The 14,570-nt window shown below is 38.3% G+C and overlaps 1 protein-coding gene across 2 annotated transcripts in view; it reads right to left on the reverse strand.

The window, feature by feature from the left end:
* LOC118430269 (zinc finger protein castor homolog 1-like) overlaps nucleotides 1–14,570 on the reverse strand; it is a 43,477-nt gene that overhangs the window by 25,475 nt on the left and 3,432 nt on the right. The window contains exon 1 of one of the 2 annotated variants that reach the window (XM_035840996.1): nucleotides 13,470–13,587. The exons of the other annotated variant lie outside the window; for it this stretch is intronic. The gene's annotated coding sequence lies outside the window, so the exon portion shown is untranslated. Of the gene's footprint in view, nucleotides 1–13,469; nucleotides 13,588–14,570 lie in introns of those variants that run through there. 2 annotated transcript variants of the gene reach the window in all.

The following is a 14,570-nucleotide window of genomic DNA, read 5'->3' on the forward strand; positions in this document are numbered from 1 at the left end:
TCTTAAAATAACCTTATCTAGTTACTGTAAATGCATTTAAGTTCGCGGGGATTTAATTTCGCGTGGATTTAAGTTTGCTGTAACACCACAGACAGTAGTTTAATACCATAATAGAAAAGTGTTCGCGGTGGTTTTAAGTTTGGGGTGAAGCAGTCACCGTGAAAACCGCGAACATTAATCCACCACTAATATTTCTGCATTTACAGTATCCCCAAACTATTTTTTTTCCGAACAGAAGCCAACCCCTTGCCAAAGGTAATAAATGTCCAGCCTGCCCAGGGCCAGAGGTTATCAGCTGCAGTTTATTCTCCAGATGACCTGAGTTATCTACCAGTGCTCCATCATAACCATGGCACCCATGTTAGCAATATAACAATCAACCACTAATGACATCACCATGGTGATAGTCAGCTGGGTGCACAGGTCAAAGGGCAGAGGTGAGGCATGTTTACATTAGAGGTAACCTTGGTCTGAATTAAAGCTATTTGTTACACTCTTCCTCAACTTAGGCCAAATGGATGATTATAGATTAACTTAAATAGCTACACTTTAGAGGTTTGGGGCCTTTAAATAGTTACTAGTCTGCATGTTTCTTGGTATTGGAGGTATTCAAATTACGAAATAGTTTTTTGATCATACAAATGTAGGTAAAGTTTGCTTCTTAGTAGTTACTGTAGGGATCAAAGTACTGGGTGCATATTTTGCACTTTTGTACAACTAATTATAATTATAGACTGTGTGTTCATAGGTGATCCTAGATAAAAATGTATTTGTGAAGCTATGGGGTAATATACTTTACGCTCGTATACAGCATATTTGTTCTCCAATCCAATTCAGAAAATAAGAAAAAATAACAGGACCTTTGCTGCATTACTGTCTTCTTTAGATTGTTGGATTAAGCTGTAGAATTTGCGTTCATTTGTTTTATGTTGTGTGCCCAATTTTTTTCTATGCTATTCTTGTATAGTTGCCTACTTGTGGTACGTTGAACCTTTACATGTACATTCAACTGTTGTACATAGGGTCTGTCACTCACGCTCTTGTGTGCTAAATTTGGCTAAAATAGTATTCCTTGTGTTACAATTAATGGTTTGCGCATTGGCGTCGCCGTCGCCATATCAATATCGTACACTTCTTTCCCGATACTTCCATTCTAAGCTTGAAACAAACTTAAAGGCAAAATTGCAGAGATACTTCTCCACCACATTAGGGTATACTAGTGAAACCCAAGGTCTGGGAATTTTTGATAGCAGAGAAATCTGGGCCCCAGGGCTTAAAAATAGACATGAAAATCTGCTCCCCTCACATTCTTTTACATACATAAATATAAAGGTCTGCCCTATTTCTGCTCCATAAATTTGCAATGTAAGGCCGTATTAAAAAAACAGTAGTTGTTGGTTCTGGGATTTTAGAAAAATAATGCTGCATTGGAAGATTAACTTGAAACACAGTCTGAGGGAACAGTCTGTGCCTTACTATAATTAAAAGTTTCAAGGATCTTACTTTTCTCCCAGCCATAATGTCATCTTCATAAATGTTTACTTTTGAATGTCAGAAAAGAAAGATTCGAAGAAAGAAATCTGAATACATTTCTATCAGACACAATCTTCATACCAGTATACAGTATAGCACTAAAAAAAATCTAATGCAGGATTCCGGCATTACAAACTGACTAATTAAAGAGGAAGGAAGAATTTGACCTCTCAAGATTTCACACTCGAATGTACTTACAAGTTGCTAAACTGAATTCGCCTTAGTCTTATTTTTAACCATGTGCAAACTTTTCCCAGTCCCAAAGCTTTTAGTCTATAAATATTAGGTACCACAGCAGAGAAATACTGGCATATTATGCATGAAATGTATAAAATATGATGTGGCATGATAATCTATATCCAGTGTGGGATCCCTTCTGGCCATTTGTGTGATCACCATTTTTGGGCCTCTAAAATATTTTGTATAATCCAACTCCAGACCATGCAAGGTTTCGAGCTTACGTAAAAATTTGTAGGTTTAGACGGTGTGGCCTATTATAGCACAAGATATTCCTTCAGGTATTATAGCAAAATTCGCTGGTTTATTCATTATTGGTACTGTTGCAGTATCCATGTTATAGTACCCAGAGACTTTTCATACTCCTGAATATGTCTAGATCTCCGTATCCTGTATTGTTATCGATCATAAAACATATCTGCTCTTTTATCTCCAATATAAAAAAATTATAACAGAAAAGCGAGGAGAAGTTGAATTTATCCAGCAATAGTCTCATTTCGTATCTGTGAACTGTCTCTTTTCAACATGTTTGTCTTGTTGTGATCTGTACTTCGCCCGGTGTGGCAAAAATGTGCAATAAAGGTCTTCATTCACATTGTTATAAATCTTTAGTGGTCTTTTGGACTGTTTTTCCCATTGACTTAAACATAAAGAAAGTCCTGTATATTATCGAGAAGCCACCTGCTGCCTATTTTGACCATTTTTGCAAGTCCCTTGAGTGGACACTGAACAGGGTTCTACTAGCCAGGACTCTACTTTTGCATAATGGTATTACTGGAAATTGCAAGGTGGCAAAGTGACCAATCGGGGGGTGGAAAGGGGGTCTTCATGGCCCTTCTACCGTGATAGGGTTTTGAAAATGTTGGGTAAATTATTATAGTTCTGAGGGTAGCCATGGGGGAGATTTAATATATTATTTATTATTATCAATATATTATTATTTTTATACCACATGTAATTTGAATGTATAATGTCAGTTTGAAGGATATATCAAGATCTTTTGAATTTGATCAGACATTGCTCCATTATGGCAAATAAGTAACCTAATGTATCAAAGTTGAAAATTTGCGGAAAGGTCCTCATTTAGCGTGGTGGCCCATTACGCTAAAAATGCACTATGTAGGACCCTAACTAGAGTGCACCCTACAGACAGGTTTGACTACAAACATACTGTCTAAGCAGAGGTTTGGCACAAACACGCTTAAAAACATGTAAACAAAAAAAAAAACAGTTGGAGCCACACATCTGCTTGGGAGTATGTACCTGTACTCTCAAAAAACATGTCATAAAACAGTTAGAGCAAAACCTCCGCTTGGAGAATATATACCTGTACATAACTGTGCCTAGAAACAGTAGAATGGTCTCATCAGTGGAGATGGACACAATGTGACCCAGTTTGCCTGGCCATAAACAGACACCTGCTCATTAGCCGATGCTGTGGGCCTAGTAATTAAAATGTGGTAATTGTGTGCACTTCTACAGGTGAACACAGGATCATGTGGGCCCACACCGCTTTCTGATAGCATCCACACGCAGAAAAGTCTTCTTTTGGGGCCATTCAGTTCTTATCTTGAGAGCATCCACATGCACACAAATCCTCTTAACAATTATTTTCTTGGTTCTTACACATTTTGAAGTAGAAAAATTATCAAGAGGCCTCAATGAAATCAAGGGTTGGAAGTAATACCCGAATGATCTGACCACATTCACTCAAGGAAAAATTGGGTACCAATTGCAAGGACTTTCGCTCAGACTGTGTTAACTTTCCATTTTCATTATCTCTTTTCCAAGGGCCAATTAGTCAACTTGGTGCTGCCTACTCCTTGAAGTCTCCACTAGTACCTGAAGGTAATGAAGACGTATCAAACATATACACTTTACTGACTTGCGTGTAGAGGACTCCAGGAAGACTTGTTCAATGTAACTAATGGAGATTCCTAATAAACAAACAAACAAACTGACTACATGTAATAGTCACTTAACCTTAACACTTAAGTCTTAAGACTCCCTGCTACTTTATTCTGAAACAAGTTACAAATTGTTGCCGAAAGGCATAGCCTTGGCAGGCAAAGGGTTAGAAATAAGATCCAAGGTCTGGCTGTTTTTTATCTATTTATTTATCTATTCATTAGGATTTATGATACAATGACAATGGAGGGTATGGCGGAACAGGTGTCAAAGGACACCTTTTCAAAGCCCCCATACACACATGTTCTTTAACGGTGTGATTCTCCCCATACACAGAACCTCCATTTAACATCGTATCCTTTTTCTGTCATTTTAATCAGGGTTTCTATTTTGTATTCAAGCAACAATTTCTGTTTTTTTTGCAAAATGGAAAACCCCAATAAAAACGACTAAAAAAACGAAGAAAAAAAACAGCTTACCTCTGCTTGGAGAGTACTAAGAAATAATAGGTTGCACAGTTACTCTAGACCTCTTACAAATTTGTTTGTTTGAAAATTTTGCACTCAATTATATGGGAGTTACATGATGTTCAGTGTTATATACTGCTTGACAACCCAATGCCACCCGGGCTGACAAAATGATCACAAATTGCTGCCTGAAGGCATATACCCTTCGCATTAGGAGAAGGTTACAAAATCTAAACCAGTTATTTTAGGTTTGAGTATTTCTTGTTACCGATCTGTTTAAAAATGCAACATTCAATTATATCAAATCCACATAATGTTATACATAAACTGGTTTTTCAAAATGATACCTTCAGACTTTAATTTTTCAGTGTTATACAGCATGAAAATCCAATGCCACCAGGGCCAACAAAAAGAAGCTACATTGATCCCAAGTTGAAAGCTGGCTGTCATCGTCGCTAAACGGACGGATCTATCATCCTGGCGAAGTACACACACCACGTAAACGATTGATCATACATCAAAATTTATTAATCAATACCTGGACGGTTTATCCGCACAAAGCGGCCAGCCTGGCCGGCCGGGGAGGAGGCGGGGGTAATTGTCCTTGAAATGGGTCGACATAAAAGGGATTGTGCCGCTCACACAGGCAGCTACACTATTGACATTTCCATTGTCATGACAACTCGGCATAATAAAAAAACAACGGCCATGGGAGAATGGAATTATCCACGCAGCCTGGGAAGGATCTGTTTGTAATGACATCCACTTATCATAGCTTCGTGTAAATTAGATTTGACAATATTTACAAGTTTCTATATCATAGAAACAATTTTCTTCTTAAAAAGACTACACAGGGCTGGAAATACCTTTTTCTGCATACCTGCACTGGTGCAGGTTACACTAAAAATTACCTACACCATACAAGTTTCACCTGCACCACATTGAATTTAGGAAGTACGGATCATACTGAAATTGTTCAGAAACCATTGCTATTTTTTTTCTTTTTAAATATACACTGTTGACATTTCCATTGTCGTGACAACTCGGCATAATAAAAAAACACCAGCCATCAGAGAATGGAATTATCCACGCAACCTTGGAAGGATCAGCGTTCTGTCTGCTTGTAATGACATCCACTTATCATGGCTTCATGTAAATGAGATTTGACAATATTTGCCTAATGGTACAGCTTTTCATAACAAGTTGCTATATTGTGAAAACAGAGTATTTTTTCTTGGAAAGACTACACATGTAAGTGGTTTCGTGGGAATAAATAAGAATTGAAATAAACATCAGGGATCGTGGATATCACTTGCAAATGCAGGATATTGATAAAACTGGAGTTGTGCAGATATTGCAACCTGTACCAGTTTGAAATGAAAATTGAACCAAATATTTGTAGAGAAATGTTATTTCAAAAGAAATAATGTGACAATGAACTGCATCGCATAAAAACATGAATTATTAAATGCTATGTCCAAGTTATTGTAAAATTTGTATGAGTTACGTGGAGGGTGTATTAGTGCATATTAGATACATATCAAAATGTAGTCAAACAAATACTTGTATCTTAAGTCTTTTATGTTAATTTCTTTCATGCTGTTTTGTACACACATATACATATATACGTTAATGGTCGACCATAGGATGAAAAGCTAAGCTGTAATTGTGATGTTTCATTGGTAATCTAATGGTAAATTGCAATAAACCCAACTCAACCAGCCTTCAAAACTACCTTTTGGGCTACTATTTTTCACAAAAAGATTATCTTAAATCTAGCTCTTGCATGGGAGAGTTTTTGGCATAACTACACTTTTCTAGCCAGATCAACAAAACATTGAGGAAAAGATTGACTTACTTCCTGCCAAAAGTTGACTTATTAAGCAGATTCTATATATATACTACAGACTATAGTCAGTTCACCATGATACAAACGGAAACTGACATTATGTTCAACTTGTTGTTTTTTTTCCATTTAAAAAGCTGACATTATTTGTTAGCAGCAGGTACCTAAACTTTGCAGTCAGACTAAGGGGGGTTCAGGTGTATGATTATATAATTTTTTGGACCATCGCACAGAGACTAACCGTTTTGTCTCCAAAGTCTTGAATTGTATCTGTGTTCTTTTACTAGTTTTTGACCATTTTCACTCATTTTCCATATCATCAAAGTGGTAGCCACTATATTGGTGCCTTTAATTTCAGTGGACTGTACCTCCTCTACTTTTATATTGCCAGTTTTTATGTATTATTTCGGTATTCTCTTTTGCAAGCTCTAAAATGTCTGCAGACTGACTGAAGGCCATACCAATACATTTCTTTAGTTCTCTGACATATAGTGCTCAAGTAGACAGTAGGGAGGATAACTTCAGTATGACTGTATTTTCTCCATTAAAAAAATGAGTGCTTCAAGTCATAAAAGTTCTCAGGCTTTGCTTTTGTCATGTTTTCTCAGTAAAGAAAATGTTTTTTTTCCATACTACAACCAACAGATCAAATTGGCGTTGCCCAGTGGGGGCTATTTGAGGGGGTTAGAAGGTCACTGGATGTCAGGAAATGCTTGAGCATTGATTCACTGACATTATGAGCTGCTGTTTGTGTGTAGCCTCTATCTTCAAGGCTCCACCGGTTGCTGGAAAAATAGTAGAAGCTGTCCAAATCTGAATTATGATAGAAAACACGCCAGAGGAGTTAAATGGCCTAATTATGTAACTTATCATTGACGTCACATGACAACGTTAGATATAATCAACACCACACCCCGAGTGATGATCAACCAGATGTACACACCTTAGAAATGACCTCTGACCTTCACATTTTTTCCACATATTGGCACATCAACACTGTGACATGCCAGGATGATCAGTAGGGTCAAAGGTCAGATTGTTTGGGAGGGGGTTTCTAATTAGTCAATCATGAGCGAATCCGTACATAAATTTGCTGCCTGAATTTCCAGGATTTTTATATCTGTGGTAGTTGGAATGTGCTAGTCAAAGTTTTTGAAAGGTATATATAGTGGTTCAAAAACTTTGCCAAGTACATTTCTGCCACCACATACATTCTGAAGGGCCTGGAAATCTTTAGTAGGTAGTACAATATTTTATACAAAATATGCCATGTAAGAAACACAGTTGAAACACAAAAAAATATGTCTCAAGATGCCATAGCACCCGTCTAGGGAAAAGCTTCTAAGTCTAACATACGGCTTAGAATTGAATTCTTTGCTTCTAAGAATTTATGAAAATAACATAACACAGGAATATAAAAATGAATGCAGAGTCTGCATGACAGAAAAGTCTGTTCTTTAGTGCTCACAGTTTCATCAAGGATGGTTTCATGGAGTGAACAGAGTAAGTCAGAGGCAAGCTTTCTGTTTTCATGTCTTAATGCTAAAATTTTACACAAAACATGACAAAGGACTAAGACCTACAAACTAAAATGGTACGTCCCAAGATGTACACATAACAAGATTCTGTCAAGTCTTTTTATGATCTTAATCTTATAACAGAAGTGAAAGCAAACTGGGAAAACAGTACCGAAGTCTAAGAGTCAGATGCAAGTTTTTCATCAAGCATGCTGTTTTCATGATGTCTTGCTAAAATTTTACACAAGGGACTCCTGACCTATATATGTTTCAAGATTCCCTAACAAGATTCTGTCAAGTCTTCTTATGATCATTATCCAATCTTGAAATAAGAGTGAACCGGGAAAGCAGTACGGAAGCAAAAAAAAAACACCGTCTAAAAATCCCCAGTTCTCTCCGCCAGATAAATCAGGCAGTTAACTTCATTACAGGGTCTATGACAGGCATTTCCAAGATATGTCGAAGGCAATTTGCGCAGGCACGCTTGATTAATATGTATCTAGCCATCAGTGCAACAAGACTCTGATCACACCATCTCTGTCCTTCACACAAACGTTCCAAAATTTACATAGTATAACCCGGTTGAACAGCAACACAAATTTCGACCGGATTTCTCCTTGTTTCGTCAACCTTAAAGAAACATTGGCTTCATTTCTCAGTCCTAGAATTTACCTTAAAAATTGCTAAAGTGGAAGTTTACTTTAAAATGTGAGGAAAAGTCTGTACCTTGCCTGCTGCACACTGTACATATTAGAGTAAAATATGATCAGAATTGAGTTGTCCTCCATCTGTTTTCATTTTTTTCTCACTTCATTTTTACATAAAAAATGTCAAGGAACCACAAAACAAATGCTGTGGCCTTTCCGATCCATTACTAGTTTTGATCTTAACAGTAACGATTGGGAAATATAATCTTACTTGTTTTGAAGCCTTTTGGCAAAATAGAATAGAAAGTGCGAATGCCAGTTTTCATGATGATGCAGGCATATTCGCACGGTAATAATGACAGACAACCGATCCCAGTTATGATGAGGTGATATTGATATTACTGATAGCAACTGGCTGAGTAAATACTAGCCAGCATGCACTACCCAGGGTTTTATCACTATATCATGACCCGTCCTAAAATGGCACTAGCCTATGCACACAAAAATAGGCAAATCGCACGAAATGACACCACCAAAAATGGGGGCCTCCCACCCCGTTCAAGGGGCTAAAATTAGCTGCCTCGGCTTACTTGGCAAATTGTGACCCTCCAAAATCTCAAGCATTCCTGGGATACGAGAAATTTGGCCAGTTTGCCCAGAATAGCGGTAATGAGTAGTTATATGGGGAAAACAGGGTTAAGGTATGGGTTTGTGATTAATATGCAGGACTGACGTTCTTACCAACAAGAGACATGTGTTTTCTTCCTGATATTCAACTACTGTATATATTTAACATCTGTGTCATGGAAAAAAAATAAAAGCAATATTCGAAAGAAGCTGAACAATTTTGAAATGGATAATGATATCATTTTTTTTTCTTTTCACTTTTGGGGTTTTGACAAAGAACAAAGAGGTCCCAAATTATGGTTCTTCAAAAATATGTTTCTAATTTGATTATCAAATGGCAGCCATCTGTAAAAGCTGAATTCCAATTTCACAATCACAGATGTTGCAAAACCTGCAGTTGATTTTCTGGATAATATGGTATTCTTACTTTAAATCTATACAAATTAGTAAAGCAAAATGAGATTTCCACAAAGTACCTGTGCCTACTGATTTTCTGTAATTTTTTTCTGCTTCTATCAAGTATTCAAGAGTATCAGATATACAAAACAACAGCCCAAAACTTTCAAGTGTGGGGAAACATATGTTTCCCTCTATACAAATGTCGACAAAAACATGTTTTCAAAAATTTGACTCGTAATAGCCTGGATACCAGACCCCAGCCCTATATCAATATTTCTTTGAAAGGGTCAGGGGTCGGGTATCCAGGCTAGCCTCTTGACAAATCTTGACAAAAAAACTTTATGAAAACAGACTTCTTATTTTGATACTCCTGAGAAACTTAGAAGAAATTTTCCCAGTTTAATTCCAGATGGGCTGCATAAACATTCATTCAAACCATTATCAGTTCCAGGAATCTTTATTTATCCCCATAACAAGACTTATACAACAAAAACAATGTGTTGTCTAAGCATTGATGTTACGTAAGTTTTGCTCTGTGCTATTTATGTTATTTCATTCTTGAAATCTTTATATAGGCCAGTGTCACCAATTTAATTTCTTGGTTAGGGGATTTTGTAAAGTAGAAAACAATGACTTTTCAACTTTCACCACATTGACAAATGGAAACCTGTAACTTAAGAAAACTGAAACTAAAAGTAAAACTAGGAAGACATCGCTTTTCTTGTAATGTTAAGTCTGTAACAGTAGGTGCCAAAATATAATTATCATTTAGTACCATAAAGTGATATTTAACTTTTATTCTCTTCAAGCAAAAAAAAAAAAAGGAACAACATAACTGAGAAAAATGAAACTGATTAAGTAGCTGAATTAGACTCTTTCTTTTTCTTGTTGTTGGAAGTCGGTTATACATGTACAACAAACTTTTCTGGCACATAAATGTCAATAACATATAACATTGCTGCATAGAAGTGTATAATGAAGTATCTTCACATGTAGGAAACATACACTATAAAAATATCTAGGTGAATGGTTTGATGACAGTCAAAATTAAGGTGTACAGCTCAAATTCTGGATGCACAAAAGTGCATGTATATATGCTCCCAGTATTTTAAGCCCTGTAAAGTTATCAAGACTTGCTTGTTTTACAGTATCTCCCTCTCTCCAGAGCTATATACCACCTTGTTCTAAATTTCCGGGGAAAGCCCTGCTGTACTAGAATTCCCCTCCTGAGGTGAGAGAGACTGGGAGGTGGGATTTGTCATTCCCCACTTGACGATTAGCTTTGACCTAGGGGGAGGCCTAACGTTCCAGAAAATCGCCCCCCTGGGACCAGCAATGGTGTGGTCCTGACTAGTTCCTAACAACTTTCACCACAAGCAATTGGTACATGTCTTTAGGGAGAACAGCACATTGGAACAGAGGGGTGGTTTGATTCTTACAGAAGTCATTCAAAATTCTTGGTGCATACTCAACAGGAAAACTGCTAAGTGATCAACTATTTCTGTACTACGGCAAAGGATGAAAAAAGTACACAAAACATTAAAAGATTGTCAAGTCAGCACTGAGTGCACAAATGTGGGCAAAAGTCGCTCCAAAAATAAACAAAAATTCATCTAAGTTTTGGGTGGATTCTAAATTTTGATATGACAGAAAAACAGCTAAGTAACTATTTTTACGACTATAAACTAATAAAGGCTGGCAACTGTTTTGAAAGCATTTTAAAAACTGTCAAGTTGGCAGTGACAGAACAAATATGTGCAAAAGCTAAAAAAAATCTAATATTCTACAAACATACGCAACAGGAAAACAGCTAAGTAATCAACTGTTTCTTGACAATAACAAAGACAGGAAAGGGAACAGGAATCAAAACATTTTTTTTTTTTTTAAATTGGCAAGCTAGCTCTCTGACTGCACAAATGTGTGCAAAAAAAAAACACATTAGCAAAACCTGTAACTACATATTTTATGCACTAACAAGTTGTCATAATGCGCGGGGGCGGATAGATATACAATCATTGAATGTGACAGCATTTTCTCTTGATTCCATCTAAAACGTTATCACATCGTTGATCAAAAGGCACAAAACTTGCTCACTAGCTAAAAGCCTCTCCCTATTAAAATCTCCTCTGAATCAATATCCCTCAAACCATTTTTTATGGGTACATATGTATCTCTATTCTCGCATAGATTTGTATGGATTTCTTTGTAATTCTGCCTTTGCCATTTCGCCTTTGAAATGGAACATCTTATTTCCCCATAGATGAGGGCTTCAATTCACCTCCGGTGGGCTGCGTGAAAAACAGCCATACATCCAATCTATCCCAACTGCCATCTCATCCCGACGTGGCATTCAATATAATACTCCAATAGCGTAACCATGGCAACACGGTTATACCCAGCAGAAAGTCGAAAGATTTAGGCTGATCAGAAGAGTGATTTTCAATGCAGTCCATTAGAATGAATGATTAGGAGTGCCATGGGAGGCATACTGAATGCTGCGTTACCGTGCGCGCACATGACTTCTAATTTTCCTCGCGTTTCCTGCATTTTGGGGATTATGCAGGCGGAGAGGAGGGTAGTTAAGTGCCGCGAGATCCGTCCGTTTTTAAGCGAGGGATCTACCCTTTTCTACCTGTCAAATTTCATCGTCAACAACAGAGTGGCTGTATCTCCACACAAATCACACAATATCTTTTAAAAACAGTTTTTTAACGCTGAAGCCATCCTTATGTAAACTGTTATCAAATTAGGGAAATCTCCCAACTGCCTAAAATCCCCTTCCCTGGGCCTTTGTGCTGACAAGCCGTAAACCGTGGTGAAATGTTTAAAAGCTGGCAGGATCTGTAAACACTTTATTCTCGCCCTAAAAAACTTCACCCCGAGATGACATTGCTGTAAAGCATTTGATCAGTTTTGACACTTTGATTGGCCAGCCTCTTTTACAGGGGATGAGACCATCTCTGGATCGAACCCGGCGCACCCAAAATGAGAAAAGACATGAAACTGCACTTAATTCCACGGTGAGGAATGTATAAAGCTTGCATCTAGCTGATTTTTATAGCTAAGTGCAATTCCCAGGCCTACAAATTGTACGCATTCTTTTAAAAGAGGCGGACACACAATTAGCTAATGTAATCAATATGTGCATTCTTTGGTTAAGTTGCCATGGTATTCCAACTCCCAGCTCATATTTCTTTCAAAAGTTCAACCTGGTAATATAATAGAATGAAAAATCACTCTGTTACTAGGCAAATAAAAGACCTTTTGTTGCCGCCTGAAAGAAAATAAAGGGCCAAGATATCTATAATGAGTTGCCATGCCAACTGCACAACTAAAACGCCAAACAAACCGAAATGGTATAGAAAAGTATTAAGTGGCAAGCTACCATGCAAATTCCCACTCAGGCATGATACTAGGCAAACAAAAAACAGCCTGGCCGACCTCTCTTTCAAACAATTTAAAATTTTCAGTCAAAACATGCCACCAGCACAAATTACCCCTTTAATTTTCACCACAGTAACTTATCCCTGGCAGAAATTGTTAAAATTTCACCAGAGCCTGACATCAATCTAGGAATAATGGCATCCCGTGTCAGCTAAAATCAAGAAAATTACTGATAAGCTGCCATTTTGAGTTTGCTCTCATTTTGGGATATTCTAAGCCAGTGAGGTGGGGAGAATTCAATGAGGGCACACCCCCTTCTAGCAGGGGTACAATCGTCAAGAACACGCACTCAACCAGAAAAATACCCACCTTACTAGTTTTTAATGTTGCAACACAAAGACGACGGAATAAATTATAACCCCAGTAATTTACCATTCGGGGATAATATCGCCTTGGGGCATAAACATTCCACTGATCAAACACTTAACTCCCCCAACCCATGTTTGGCTAAAAACACACTTTTTTTCCGCCCCCTTTTCTCACGCGCGCTGCCGGCGTCCCAAACGTCCCAGAAAATGCACGTAGCGAGTACGAGTTCTCACAACCAGCGCCCTACTACCCACACGTCCCGAAATATCGCACGATCCCGCCACAAACAGCCCTGCCAGGGCGGAATAAAATCGCCAATTTTCGGGGGCAAATTTGGGTGTCTTCCCAGAGTTTCAGATGGCGACAGATAGACAGCGCCGTGCCGGAAATAGGACTACGCCCGAAATCTTCCCCTCAAACTTTCCTCTGCTCTTTCCCAAACGTCCCCTTAGAATCCCGCCAACTCAAGACTCCTACGAGCCTCCCCAGCTACTTAAGACATGCGTAAGAAACGACAGAAAACGGATATTTTTACCTGTTCCGAGCACGCTCATGGCCGAACTCCGTTCGCCCTCAAAAATCCTGCATTTTGGTCATGCGCACTAGCAACGTGTATAATTTGACTATTTTTAGCGGTTGTGCCAAATAGACGAAAATTCACAAAGAAAATGCATTTGCATAACAGAGGCCGTGTGTCTCCTTGGTCAATGTCTTACACCCGGACGGTGATATTTTGATGTCTTGACGCAATCTTGGAGACACTGGAGAGGCACGAGAGAGGGAAATTTGGGGGGAAATGCGCAAGAATGGACGGTTTCTCCCACTTTCAATAGATTTCGGTATTGGGTTAGATATCTGGTTTCCTCACCGTAATACTGTAGTGTTTGTATAATTCAGAAAATCTTATCATTCCAGCTCCTTCACGGAGCCTTCAAGAGGGCAAGAAATGTGTTTGTTAAAAATGTGACATTTGGGAAAAACCTGCCAAAATATCGAGTTTCCGCCACTTTCAGTAAATTCGGCACATGCGTGGATTATAAAAATATGACCCTGTATTATCAGGGGTCACTGTACATCCTGATTAGTTGGGCATTTTTGCAGGGCTTTGGAAAGGGGCAGACATGTTTTTGATTAAAAAGGAGCGAAGTCTAACATTTGACCGTCAGCTCTGGGGATCTCGCGATCAAATTAATTGGATATCGGGGTACAAAGATTAAAACGCGCCAGTTTTGCCCCCGATGTCACATGTTTGGTGAATATTCACTCCTTTTTTGTTTGCCCGTCCCAGGGCGTCTGCAGTGGTATCGATCGTCTGATTTTTGGTTTATGTCGGGCCCAAAGTGTCACATTTACAGTTGAGCGGAATTATTACCTCATTGTACTTAGAACTTTTGAGACACCCCTATTTCTTTGCATAGTCGGAAAAAGTAAACAAAGGTGGAAATTTGAGCGCCGCGACACTTTTTAGTGTTGGGACGGCGGGGCAGATCGCATGCCACATTTCTGGTCTCAATCTGTCACTAAAGTCAATAGATTTATCGTCAGAGAGGATCATATTACACATTTTCGCACAGACCTGACGACATAAAACTGCAGAAAAAAGGGCCGTTTATTTTCCGGAAATAGAAAGGCTGTG

The sequence above is a fragment of the Branchiostoma floridae genome, chromosome 14, assembly GCF_000003815.2.
Source record: "Branchiostoma floridae strain S238N-H82 chromosome 14, Bfl_VNyyK, whole genome shotgun sequence".
Classification (NCBI taxonomy): Eukaryota; Metazoa; Chordata; class Leptocardii; order Amphioxiformes; family Branchiostomatidae; genus Branchiostoma; species Branchiostoma floridae.